Source organism: Chiloscyllium punctatum, chromosome 13 (genome assembly GCF_047496795.1).
Source record: "Chiloscyllium punctatum isolate Juve2018m chromosome 13, sChiPun1.3, whole genome shotgun sequence".
NCBI classification, from domain to species: Eukaryota; Metazoa; Chordata; class Chondrichthyes; order Orectolobiformes; family Hemiscylliidae; genus Chiloscyllium; species Chiloscyllium punctatum.
Genome location: NC_092751.1, coordinates 29,370,958 through 29,382,353, shown reverse-complemented (window position 1 = coordinate 29,382,353; position 11,396 = coordinate 29,370,958). Strand labels below are relative to the sequence as shown.

At 45.5% G+C, this 11,396-nt stretch overlaps 1 non-coding gene across 1 annotated transcript; it reads left to right on the top strand.

Moving 5' to 3' along the window:
- Positions 1-4,246: 4,246 nt before the first annotated feature.
- trnaf-aaa (transfer RNA phenylalanine (anticodon AAA)) lies at positions 4,247-4,327 on the top strand. Its single transcript has one exon. It is a non-coding gene; the product is annotated as a tRNA-Phe (tRNA).
- The last annotated feature ends 7,069 nt before the right edge of the window (positions 4,328-11,396 follow it).

The following is an 11,396-nucleotide window of genomic DNA, read 5'->3' as shown; positions in this document are numbered from 1 at the left end:
GTACCCCCATCTGATCGAGAGAGCCAATGACCTTTCTCCCTCACCAGGACAGGAATGAAGGAAATGAAAGTATAGCAACGTTTCACATCGCGATTGCCCACCTTTTCGCCACAACATCAAAAAACGGCGAACAGATTCAATGCAGGATCGTCTTTCGAAATAACGGTGAAATAACTATGTGTATTCACTTTCAGAGTAAACGGGGAACAACGCAAGTTGTCTGGAATATGAATAACCAACATAGACAACTTTGGTCCCAGATTCTACTGATACACAGACTTTCTTATGAAAAGGTACCTTGGGTGATTGCCCTACACCCAGAAATCTTCTGGCTGCCTTCTGTTTGTCCTGTCAGATTAACCTTGTGCTGCTCTAATCGAATTTGTAGTTCTTGCCAATTGTCCGTATTGCTACTCGGGATAGCTGGTCGTGGCAACTCGTGATTGCCACACAAATTCTTTGCCAAAATTGGATAGTCCCGCAACGTGATTCACAGTGCACGAACTTTGCAACACGTATATGCCACGCCGCAATTTAAAAAGCACGCTTCCATTTATTAAAGTAAGTTTCTGGGAACTGACAGCCAGATTCCTCCTTACACTCGGAATTATGACAACACATAAACCAACAGCCTCTCTCAGAGACAAGTGACCAATGCCCATCTTGTGCCGGACAAACGTAGTTGACAAGATTGCACGCAGGGACTGCACAGAAAACTATCGAGGAGAAGCAGACAGACGACCATCGAGCTGCATTCATGCAGTTCAATTACCCTGTAAACCCCATGCACAGCTGTTCCTTGTAGGTACACACAGGGCACTGAGTGTCTCTGACTCCGGGACTTGGAACTCGGATTATATGACCGTCTGCAGCACTGGTTACTTCCTTGTGTGAGGTAACTCCCGATGGAACATAAGTAAAACACGATAGCTCATTGAGAAATACGTCCAAAATAGTACCCAAGAGACGTATTTCTGTTGTGTTTCTAGTCCTGTTCCTGACATGACATCCAGCATTGTACTTACTGTGTGCTTCCTGATGGTTCGGTGCATGCTTCCGTGATCGCATTGTGTGCAGTAATCTGCGCTTTAGCTGCAATTACGTGTGTTTGAAACCCAGGACCACCGGCCTCTATTTTGTTTTCCTCTTCTCGTGAGCAACTGCAACACAGTAAACGATCAATTAATATTGGGAAATGACATACACAGGGGTGTGAAAAGCTCAGTTTCCGTGGCAATTATTCAATGGTTAGAGACTACTTTGATTCAGGAGATAAGGATGGAAAGTGTGTTTGGGTAGAGATGAGGAACATTGAGGAAAGAGGAAACCAGCTGCTGTGGCTGACAAGAACACTAACAGTAACCAGAGTTTAAAAAAAAATGTACAGGAAAAAACACCACCTGTGAATGATAAAAGAAGGCAAGAATTACGGGAGACATTCATTTCCCTTCTTCCTCTCCCGTTTGAATTGTCAAGAAATTGTAAAGAAAAACAATCGAAAAGTCATATATGCCCCATCGAACAACGTGCGCCGTACCTTGATTACTGTAGATTAGAATACTTACAATGTGCAAACAGGCCCTTCGTCCCAGCAACTCCACACCGACCCGCCCGAGCCCAAATGCATTCCTCTCCTTTAACCCCGTCAATTTAGCACGGCCATTTCAACTAACCGGTCCATTTTTGGACTGTGGGAGAAAAACAGAGCAAGCGCACGCAGCCACGGGGAGAATGTGCAAACTCCACACATTCAGTTGCTTGAGGCGGGAATTGACCCTGACTCTGTGGCATTGTGAAACAGCAGCGCTCACGATGGTGTCAGCATGAGATGGGACTTATTTGCCGTCTTTAATTGGGAAAAATCTCTGTCATTGTGAGCATCTGGAAAGACCAGTTCCTTCGCCAGAAAAAGAAATGAATACGTCATTAACCTTTGTTTGTTTCATGTCCAAGAATACTCAGATCAATAGCTCCTTTGATTACCTCTGCTGGTCATGTTCGCAAAGAGATCTATCAAATTGCCAAGTGTGATTTTCCTTTCAATAAATAATTTTGACTCAATTTGGCTGCAAATATCTTTTCCTAACTTTGTGCTTTTCTTCTTTTACATTGGTGTCTCGCACCTTACAAATGACAGCAAAGGTATGAAAGGAGATGGAAGCATTTAACTCATGAAGTCAGCGGCAGCTTTCAATGAGATCACGGCTGATTTGGTCAATGCTCAAGGGTGCGGTGCTGTCTGTAGTCATGGCCGAGTGGTTAAGCAAATGCATTGCAGGAAGGTTCAAATCAAGCTGATACTAACAACGGCTCGTTTTGAGCAGCAAATTTGCAGTGAAGTGGCGGCGCCAATAAAAGGTGTCACTCATCTCGTCTAATTCCACATCCTGAGCTCGAAATGACCAGATGTCTCTCGCTGAGTTTCGGCAGGGTCTTGCTTAGACGACACCATGACACGTTTTCACTGGAGTGGATCATGAAATCGTGTCGTGACTGTGAATAAAATGATGGAAACTTCCAGCAGAGAAGGAGGCGACCCTGAAGCAGACAGTTGAGGACAAATGTTTATCCTTTGCCAGTGAAAGGCACTGCTTCACAAATTGGAAACTTCGAAGTGAAGCAGTGTTGGTGATTATCTTCGCTGCTTGTTCACCTTTTTAATTCTGATTCCGTGAAAGTCCATGGCATTACATATCAACATTCTGCCAAGCGTCGCCATGTCTCTTGGGCCAGTGGCGTAATGGGTAAGGTGTCCGACTTCAGATCCAGAAGATTGTAGGTCCGAGTCCCACCTGGCTCGAGGGAAATGTCTCACTTTAACCGTGGTCCACGTTGACGCTCCCCTGTGAATTGCTGCTCGGAAGTCGCTTCTGTGCTTCCTCATTTAAAACTTGCATTTGTCCTCTTGTCCATTTCACATTCCAGCTCACCACAACGGAGCCCTCTGTCCCTTTGGGGGTATCTTTCTGTGTGTCTCCCTTTGTGGGTGAAAATGAGCCTGAGTTCCTCCAAAGAGTTACAAGTCGCTGTGGAAGTGTCATACATCTGCCCCATTATTGTGCCATTTAAGAACACAGGATAAAGTCATTGACATTTGCCCTGGGAACATTAGAACACACGAGACTTTGGGCCAAAGTTGGAAACTGCGACTGGAATGCATGGCTCTCTGATTAGCCGCAATGCACACAGGCGGAATGGCCTTTTCCCACTTTGTAAATCTTCGAGGACAAGTTGAAAATAATCTGCAACGAAAATATTCAGAAAGGGTGTTTTGTTTACACCAAATACGATAGAATCAAAAAGCCTTTTCTTGTTATTTACTTGTGAGGATTCGGTACTCTCAGCACCGTGGCCCGGATCGTATTCCCGCTCATGGAGTGGTTGTATTGTTGAGCTAACATGTCGGTGTCCCAGTACTTCTGCCGATTTTCCGATGCGAGCAGGTCATTGGTTTTGTCCAAAACATGATGAATGTTCACATAATACAAATAGCTGCAGTTGCTGGAAATCTGAGCCAAAACGAAAATTGTTTGTGGAACGCAGAAATACTGGCAACAGAAACGTCGACTTTCCTGTTCCTCGGATGCTGCCTGACCTGCTGTGCTTTTCCAGCATTTTCTGATCTAAAATCAGGTTTCCAGCCTCTGCAGTCCACACTTTTGCCTAGTTCCTTCAGTGTCGCTGGTTTCCAATTCAAGAACTCCATCTCTAGCGGTTTCATGTCTGTACCTCCACGCTGTGGAGTTGAAGAGTGAAGAAAAGTAACTCACCCCCTCCATCTCTGGGGTAATTAGGGGCTGAAAGTGAATCGTATCACATTGAGTTATATCTACATGCGACTTAATCTCTGTCTTTTGTGGGGAACCATCTCTTTCATTGTAACCATCAGGAAAGACCATTTCGTTCGCCAGAAAAAGAAATGAATATGTCACTAACCTTTGTTTGTTTCATGTTCAAGAATACTCAGATAAATGGCTCCCTTGATTACCTCTGCTGTTCATGTTCGCAAAGAGAGCTAGCAAATTGCCAAGTGTGATTTTCCTTTCAATAAATAATTTTGTCTCAATTTTGCTGCAAATATCTTTTCCTAACTTTGTGCTTTTCTTCTTTTACATTGGTGTCTCGCACCTTACAAATGACAACAAAGGTATGAAAGGAGATGGAAGCATTCAACTCATGAAGTCAGCGGCAGCTTTCAATGAGATCACGGCTGATTTGGTCAATGCTTAACGGCGCTGCCCCGTCTGTAGTCATGACCGAGTGGAAAGGCGATGGATTAAAATTCCATTGGGGTTTCCCCACGTAGGTTCGAATCCTGCTGTCTACGCTATGAATGCTTTCCTGCTGGAACAATTTTCGCTTAAAGTTCAGAAAGCCTGTTTTGCAAACCAGTCCTGCAATTTGATTAGACTTGGGAAATTCGAGTTCTTCAGCAGAAATATTCCACATTAAAAACATTATCTCTGTTTCTATTTCCAGATACACTGCTCGATGCATCGGGTGAAACCCTGTATTCCTGATGAAGGGCTTTTGCCTGAAACGTCGATTTTACTGCACCTCGGATGCTGCTTGAACTGCTGTGCTTTCCCAGCACCACTAATCCAGAGAAGTTTAATGTGCTGGGTTTAAGATCCAGTCTCTATTGCGCCGTGGGTTCGAAACCCAACTTTGCAATAAAACAACTGCAGGCAGCTATTTATGACAGAACTACACAGGTCCTGATATTGTTTTATGGGTGTGTTTGTTACTCCTCGGGTCTCTCACCCTCTCTGCGATAAACACGGGGACATGAGCAACTGATTCTTTCAATAATGAGAACTAAAGCTGTCCACATCCTCTCGATCCCTGTGCGTTTGGATGTGTACACGCACAATTTTGCTGCCAGTTGCTGTGTCTCAAATGGTCAGAGCATTTGGCTGAAATGTTGGTTGTCCAAGCCCAAAAAGAGCACAGAGCCTCAAATATTTCACATCAAGCATTGAGATCGACCATGTACTGACAATACAACCACGAGAATTCATCCATGATTGACCCTGAGTCCGCAATGAGTGAGACAGTCACGTGCAGCAAAATGCGACCCCACTCTCTCCAAGCCCCTGCTGCCAACAGAAAGGGGCCACTGCAGTTTCAATCAGCGGCTTCCTGCCCAGCCCTGGCACACAGCTCATGGAAACTCCTTCCTCAGGAACGGCTGTTACCGTGTGAAAGGGTAAAACATTCTAAGTCAAATTGGAAATGTCTTCAGAAGATTGTTCCTGTTTTTAAAATATTTTATAATCAGAATTCCTTTCTCGAATATTAGAAGAGGTAAACTTTGTAGGCAGGTAGAACAAAGAAAGTGTTGATTGTGAGGACTCTGTCCCTTCAGCAGATGGGATTCCCTGCACTCTAATCAGAAATGATTTGGTTTCCTGAGGTATTTTCCCGATTGATTTGCAGTCTGCCAGAGTGTCTGGGAATCACTTCGGTGACCTAAGGATCAGGGTCAAAATATGAAAATATTAACAGAGAATCGAAAATCCCGGGGCAAGGCCTAAATGAATTGTAATGGTCTGAAGGAATAAATCTGAGAATTGAAAGACTTGGATAATGTGATTTGCAATGGGGAGGAATGAACGAGATTTGAACGTTGCCGTGTCAGCTGAATTAAACTCAGTATGAAATGATAAATTAACCAACACCAATCCTGTTCTGGTACGCTCAGTCGGTAGAGCTTGAGACCTTTAATCTCAATGGTGTGGGGTCGAGACCCACGCAGGGCGCTGTTGTTTGTTAATAGGTTTGCCGCTCTCCTTTAATGTTGCAAGAGCGAATTCGCTCGCTGAGGCACGTTTTGTTGACACATTTTTTCCTCCGTTTTTGATCATCTCTTGGCTTCTGAGTGAAAACTGTCTCCACTGTACTGCAGGTGGAAGAGACAAGGTTATCAGTTCAGCCGAATATGGTATTAAACGATGTCCCTTCCAAAACGTGAGGTTCCATTCCAAACGTGCCCCAACCAAAATATCCAGATACGTCGAATGCGAATGGCCACATGACAGTGACAGCTGCATGTCAAATGGTGCTGCAATAGAATTAACTGAATGAGAATGGTCTGATGGAAACCGAATGGAACTCTCCCAGAAATTTTCCCAATTCACTCGGTAAATGATGTTGTTGTGTACCCATATGTGTTCACGTTATGAACAGCTTATTGTCAGTAACAGGAGTGGGGATGATGCAGGATAGTGAGGTTTCCGTGTGGGTCAGAAGTGATTTGTTCGAATAGGGAAATCAAACGTCCACAGAGCAGACATAGCTGATTGGTCCAGGATCAGACTTTTCCCTTCTGTATCAGTACCAACAAAAGGAATTGCGGGAAAATCTCAGCAGGTCTGCTAGAATCTTGGAATGGAAAACCGAGTTAAGACTTCAAGACCAGTGACACTTATTACTCCATGTCCATCTCCGTCTACCTTTTTATTGAATATCTCCTGACTCTCAACTTTATACTCAGTTTCTCTTTTATTACTCCGTCCCCAAACATTCTCCCAGTCCCAAAATTTAATAGCAGAACTGTTCCATCTCTCACCTCGCCGAGTTATGAGAGGAGGACTTCGAAATGCACGATTAACTCTGTTTCTATTTCCTTAGATACTGGATGGTCAGAGACCAGAAGGCATCGGAGGACAGTTAGAGCTTTCAGCCCATCTAGTCTGCCCGCCATTCGATCATAACTCATATTGTTCCCAAAACAATTTTCAGCCTTCTATCTATGACACTTATCTCCCCTGAATTTAGGATCCAGTCTCTTTCCCAGAGTGCGAATGAAACTGTCCCAACTGTCTCCACATCTGCTGGCAGCTGTTACACCGTATCTGTGTGTGATCGAGCTCAGTTTCAGTCCCACACAGCAAACACGTATGTTCTGAGCAATGCAATCCCCGCTGCATGACAGATCGATCGGGTCTCTGACCCCACGGTTTTTCTGCGAGGCAGTAGTTAGCTGCTTCAACACCCACAGCAAAGACCGGTGCTTCAAAATGTGGGGACAAAGAACGATAGGCACAAGAGTTTGTACAGGTTAGGTCGAAAAGGTTATTGTCAACTTCAGTGGAGTCCCTGCTTCAGAGTTTGGGTTTGAATCGCCCAGGCCTGGATAAAATTCCCAAGTCAGGCAATGAAGATTTATTTCTCTTCTTGTGGCTACTCTGAATGAAAACCATTTTCTGCTTCAACAGAGAGCACAGACCCGGTTCTGCCAGAAGGAATCCAGTGACTGATTGCATCCAACTGGAATCTTAGAGTCATAGAGATGTACTGCAGGGAAACAGACCCTTCGTTCAAACCTGTCCATGCTGACCGGAAATCCCAACCCAATTTGGTCCCTCTTGCCAGCACACGGCCCATATCCCTCCAAACCCTTCCTCCTCATATAAAATTTCAAATGCCTCTTAAATGCTGCAATTGTACGAGCCTCCACCACATCCTCTGGCAGCCATGGCAGCACATACACCGAATAAATTGTCACTGCAAATCCCCTCTAAGGATCTCGCCTTTCTGAGCTGAAACTATCTCGCTGTTCATTCAATGTCGCTATGTCTAATTCTTGGAACTCCCTCTCTATCGACATCATATCAGGAAGTGTCAGAGAGTGTCACAGTCTCTCAGAGAGTGTCACAGTCCGTGAGCGAGCATCACAGTGTGTCAGAGTGTCATCATTTGTCCCAGAGTGTCACAGCTTCATAGTGAGTCTCAGAAAGTGCCAGAGAGGGTCATATTGTTTCACAGTGTGTCTCAAAGAGTTAGAGAGAGTCAGAAAGTGTCACAGTGTGTCTTAGAGAGTGTCACAGTGCATCTGAGAATATCACATTGTCTCAGAGAGTGTCACAGCGCGTCACAGTCGGTCTGAGAAATTCACAGTTTGTCTCAGGAAGGGTCAGAGAGTGTTACAGTGTGTCACAGTCTGTCAGAGAGTGTCACAGTCAGTCCGAGAGCGTTGCAGTGTGTCAGAGTGTCACAGTTTGTCCCGGAGTGCAACAGTGTCGCAAAGAGAGGGAGAGACAGAGAGTGACACAGTGTCTCAGCGAGAGACAGAGTTGGTTATTGTGTGTCTCCACGAATGTCAGAAAGTGTCACAGTGTCTTAGAAATTGTAACTGTGTGTCCGAGATTGTCATAGTGTGTCTCACAGAGAGTCAGAGAGGTCAGATTGTTTCACAGTGTGTCTCAGAATCAGAGAGAGTCAGAAAGTGTCACAGTGTGTCTTAGAGAGTGTCACAGTGTATCAGAGAATGTCACAGTGTGTCAGAGAGTGTCACAGTGTGTCCAAGTCGGTCTGAGAGTGTCACAGTGGGCCTCAGGAAGTGACAGAAAATGTCACAGTGTGTCACAGTCTGTCAGAGAGTGTCACAGTTTGTCCCAGAGTATAATAGTGTCTCAGAGAGAGAGACAGAGAGTGATACAGTGTCTCAGCGAGAGACAGAGTTGGTTATTCTGTGTCTCAGAGAGTGTCAGAAAGTGTCACACTGTCTTAGAAAGTGTTACTGTGTGTCAGGGATTGTCACAGTGTACCTCAGAGTCAGTCAGAGAGTGTCAGAGAGATAGTCAGAGAGTGTCAGAGAGAGGCAGAGAGAGTCCCAGTGTGTTCAAAGAGTGTCACAGTGTCTCTCAGAAAGTGTCAGGGAGAGTTAGAGAGTGTCACAGTGTATGACAGTCTGTCAGAGCATGTCACAGTCTGTCTGAGATAGTGTCAGAGAGAGTTAGAGAGAGACCGAGAGTGTCACAGTGTGTCTCAGAGAGAGTCAGATATGGTCCGAGAGTGTCACAGAGTATCACACTCTGTCAGAGAGTGTTATAGCCTGTCTCGAATAGTATCAGAGAGTGTCACAATTTGTCTCAGAGAGTGTCAGAGATTATCACAGTGTGTCTCAGAGAGTGTCAGAGAGACTCAGTGAGTGTCAAAATGTCTCAGAGAAAAAAGTGAGGGTCACAGTGCGTCAGTGAGGGTCACAGAGTGTCACAGTGTGTCTCAGAGAGCGAGGGAAAGCAGAAAGTGTCACAGTATGTATCAGAGTGTGTCACAGTGTCTCAAAGAATGTCATCGTCTGTCAGAGAGTGTCACAGTGTGTCAGAGAGTGTCACGGTGTGGCACAGGGAATGTTACAGTCTGTCACAGAGTGTTACAGTGTGTTTCAGAGAGTGTCAGAGAATGTCACAGTGTGTCTCAGAGAATGTCACCGTGTGTTTCAGAGAGAGACAGAGGGTGTCAGAGTGTGTCTCAGAGAGAGACACAGTCTGTCTCAGAGTGTGTCAGAAGAAGTCACAAAGTGTCACAATGTCTCAGACTATTTCACAATGTCTCAGAACGTGTCACTGTGTGTCAGAGAGTGTCCCATTGTGTCAGAGAGAGAACCAGAGAGTGTCACAGTTTATCTCCGAGAGTGTCAGACAGTGTCTCAGTGTGTCTCAAAGAGAGTCAGAGAGTGTCACGGTGTGCCTCAGAGTCACAGTGTGTCAGAGAGAGAGATGCAGAGATTGTCACAATATGTCTCAGAGTCAGAGATTGTCAGAGAGTGTTACTGTGTGACTCCGAGAGAGTCAGACAGTGTCACAGTGTGTCCCAGAGAGAGTAGGAGTGTCACAATGTGCCTCAGAGAGTGTCACAGTATGTCGGAGAGAGTGTCCGACAGTGTTAAAATGTGTGTCAGAGAGTGTCACAGTGTGTCAGATAGAGAGAGTCAGAGAGTGTCACTATGTTTCTCAGAGTCAGAGAGAGTCAGAGAGTGTCACAGTGTGTCTCATAGAGTCATAAAGTGTCACAGTGTGTCTTAGAGAGTGTCATATTGTATCAGAGAATGTCTCAGTGTGTCAGAGAGTGTCACAGTGTGTAACAGTCGGTCTGAGAGTATCACAGTGTGTCTCAGGAAGTGTCAGAGAGTGTTACACTGTATCACAGTATGTCAGAGAGTGTCACAGTGTGTCTCAGAGTGTCACGGTTTGTCCCAGAGTGTCGCAGTGTCTCAGAGAGAGACGGAGTTGGTTACTGCATATCTCAGAGAGTGTAAGGGAGCGTCAGAGAGAGTTAGAGTGTCACAGTGTATTTTAGAGAGTGTCAGAGAGAGTCAGAGAGTGCCACATTGTGTCTCTGAGAGTGTCAGAGAAAGTCAGAGAGTGTCACAGTGTGTCTCAGAGAGAGTCAGACAGTGTCACCGTGTGTCTCAGCGACAGTCAGAGAGTGTCACATTGCACCTAAGAGAGTGTCACAGTGTGTATCAAAGAGAGTCAGAGAGTGTTACTGTGTTGTCTCAGAGAGTGTCAAAGAGGGCCAAAGTGTGTCACAGTGTGTCTCAGAGAGTGTCATAGTGTATCAGAGAATGTCACAGTGTGTCAGAAAGTGTCCAGGTGTGTCACCATCCGTTTGAGAGTGACACAGTGTTTCTCAGGAAGTGTCAGAGAGTGTCATAGTGTGTCCCAGTGTGTCATAGAGTGTCACAGTCTGTCTCAGATAGTGTCAAAGCGAGTCAGACAGTGTCACAAGGTGTCTCAGAGAGAGAGAGAGAGTGAGACTGAGAGCGTCAGAGCATCTCAGCGGGAGATAGAGAGTATCACAGTGTGTCTCAGAGAGGGTCAGAAAGTGTCACAGTGTGTCAGTGATTGTCACAGTGAGTCAGAGAGTGTCACAGTGTGTCAGAGAGTGCCACAGTGTGTTTCAGAGAGTGTCTGAGAGAATCAGAGAGTGTCACAGTGTGTCTCAGAGAATGTCACAGTGTGTCACAGAGAATGTCACAGTGTGTCTCAGAGAGAGTCAGAGGGTGCCACAATGTGTCTCAGAGAGTGTCACAGTATGTCTCAGAGTGTGTCAGAGGGGGTCACAAAGTGTCACAATGTCTCAGGCAGTTTCACAATGTCTCGGAAAGTGTCACAGTTTGTCAGAGAGTGTCCCACTGTGTCAGAGAGAGAGTCAGAGAGTGTCACAGTTGTCTCCAAGAGTGTCAGGCAGTGTCTTAATGTGTCTCAGAGAGTGTCACAGTGGGTTAGAGAGAGAGAGAGTCAGAGAGTGTCACAAAGTGTCTCAGAGAGAGTCAAAGCTTATCACAGTGTTCGTCAGAGGGTGCCACAGTGAGTCAATAGAGTGTCAAAGTGTGTCTCAGAGACTGTCAGAGAGTGTCATAAAGTGTCACAGTGTGTCACAGTCTATCAGAGAATGTCACAGTGTGTCAGAGTCCATCAGAGTATGTTTTAGAGAGTGTCAGAGAGAGTCAGAGAGTGCTCCAGTGTGTCTCGGAGAGTGTCAAAGAGGGTCAGAGTGTGTCACAGAGAGTCAGAGAGAGTCAGAAAGTGTGACAGTGTGTCTTAGAGAGTGTCACAGTGCATCAGGAAATGTCTGAGTGTGTCAGGTAGTGTCACAGTATGTCA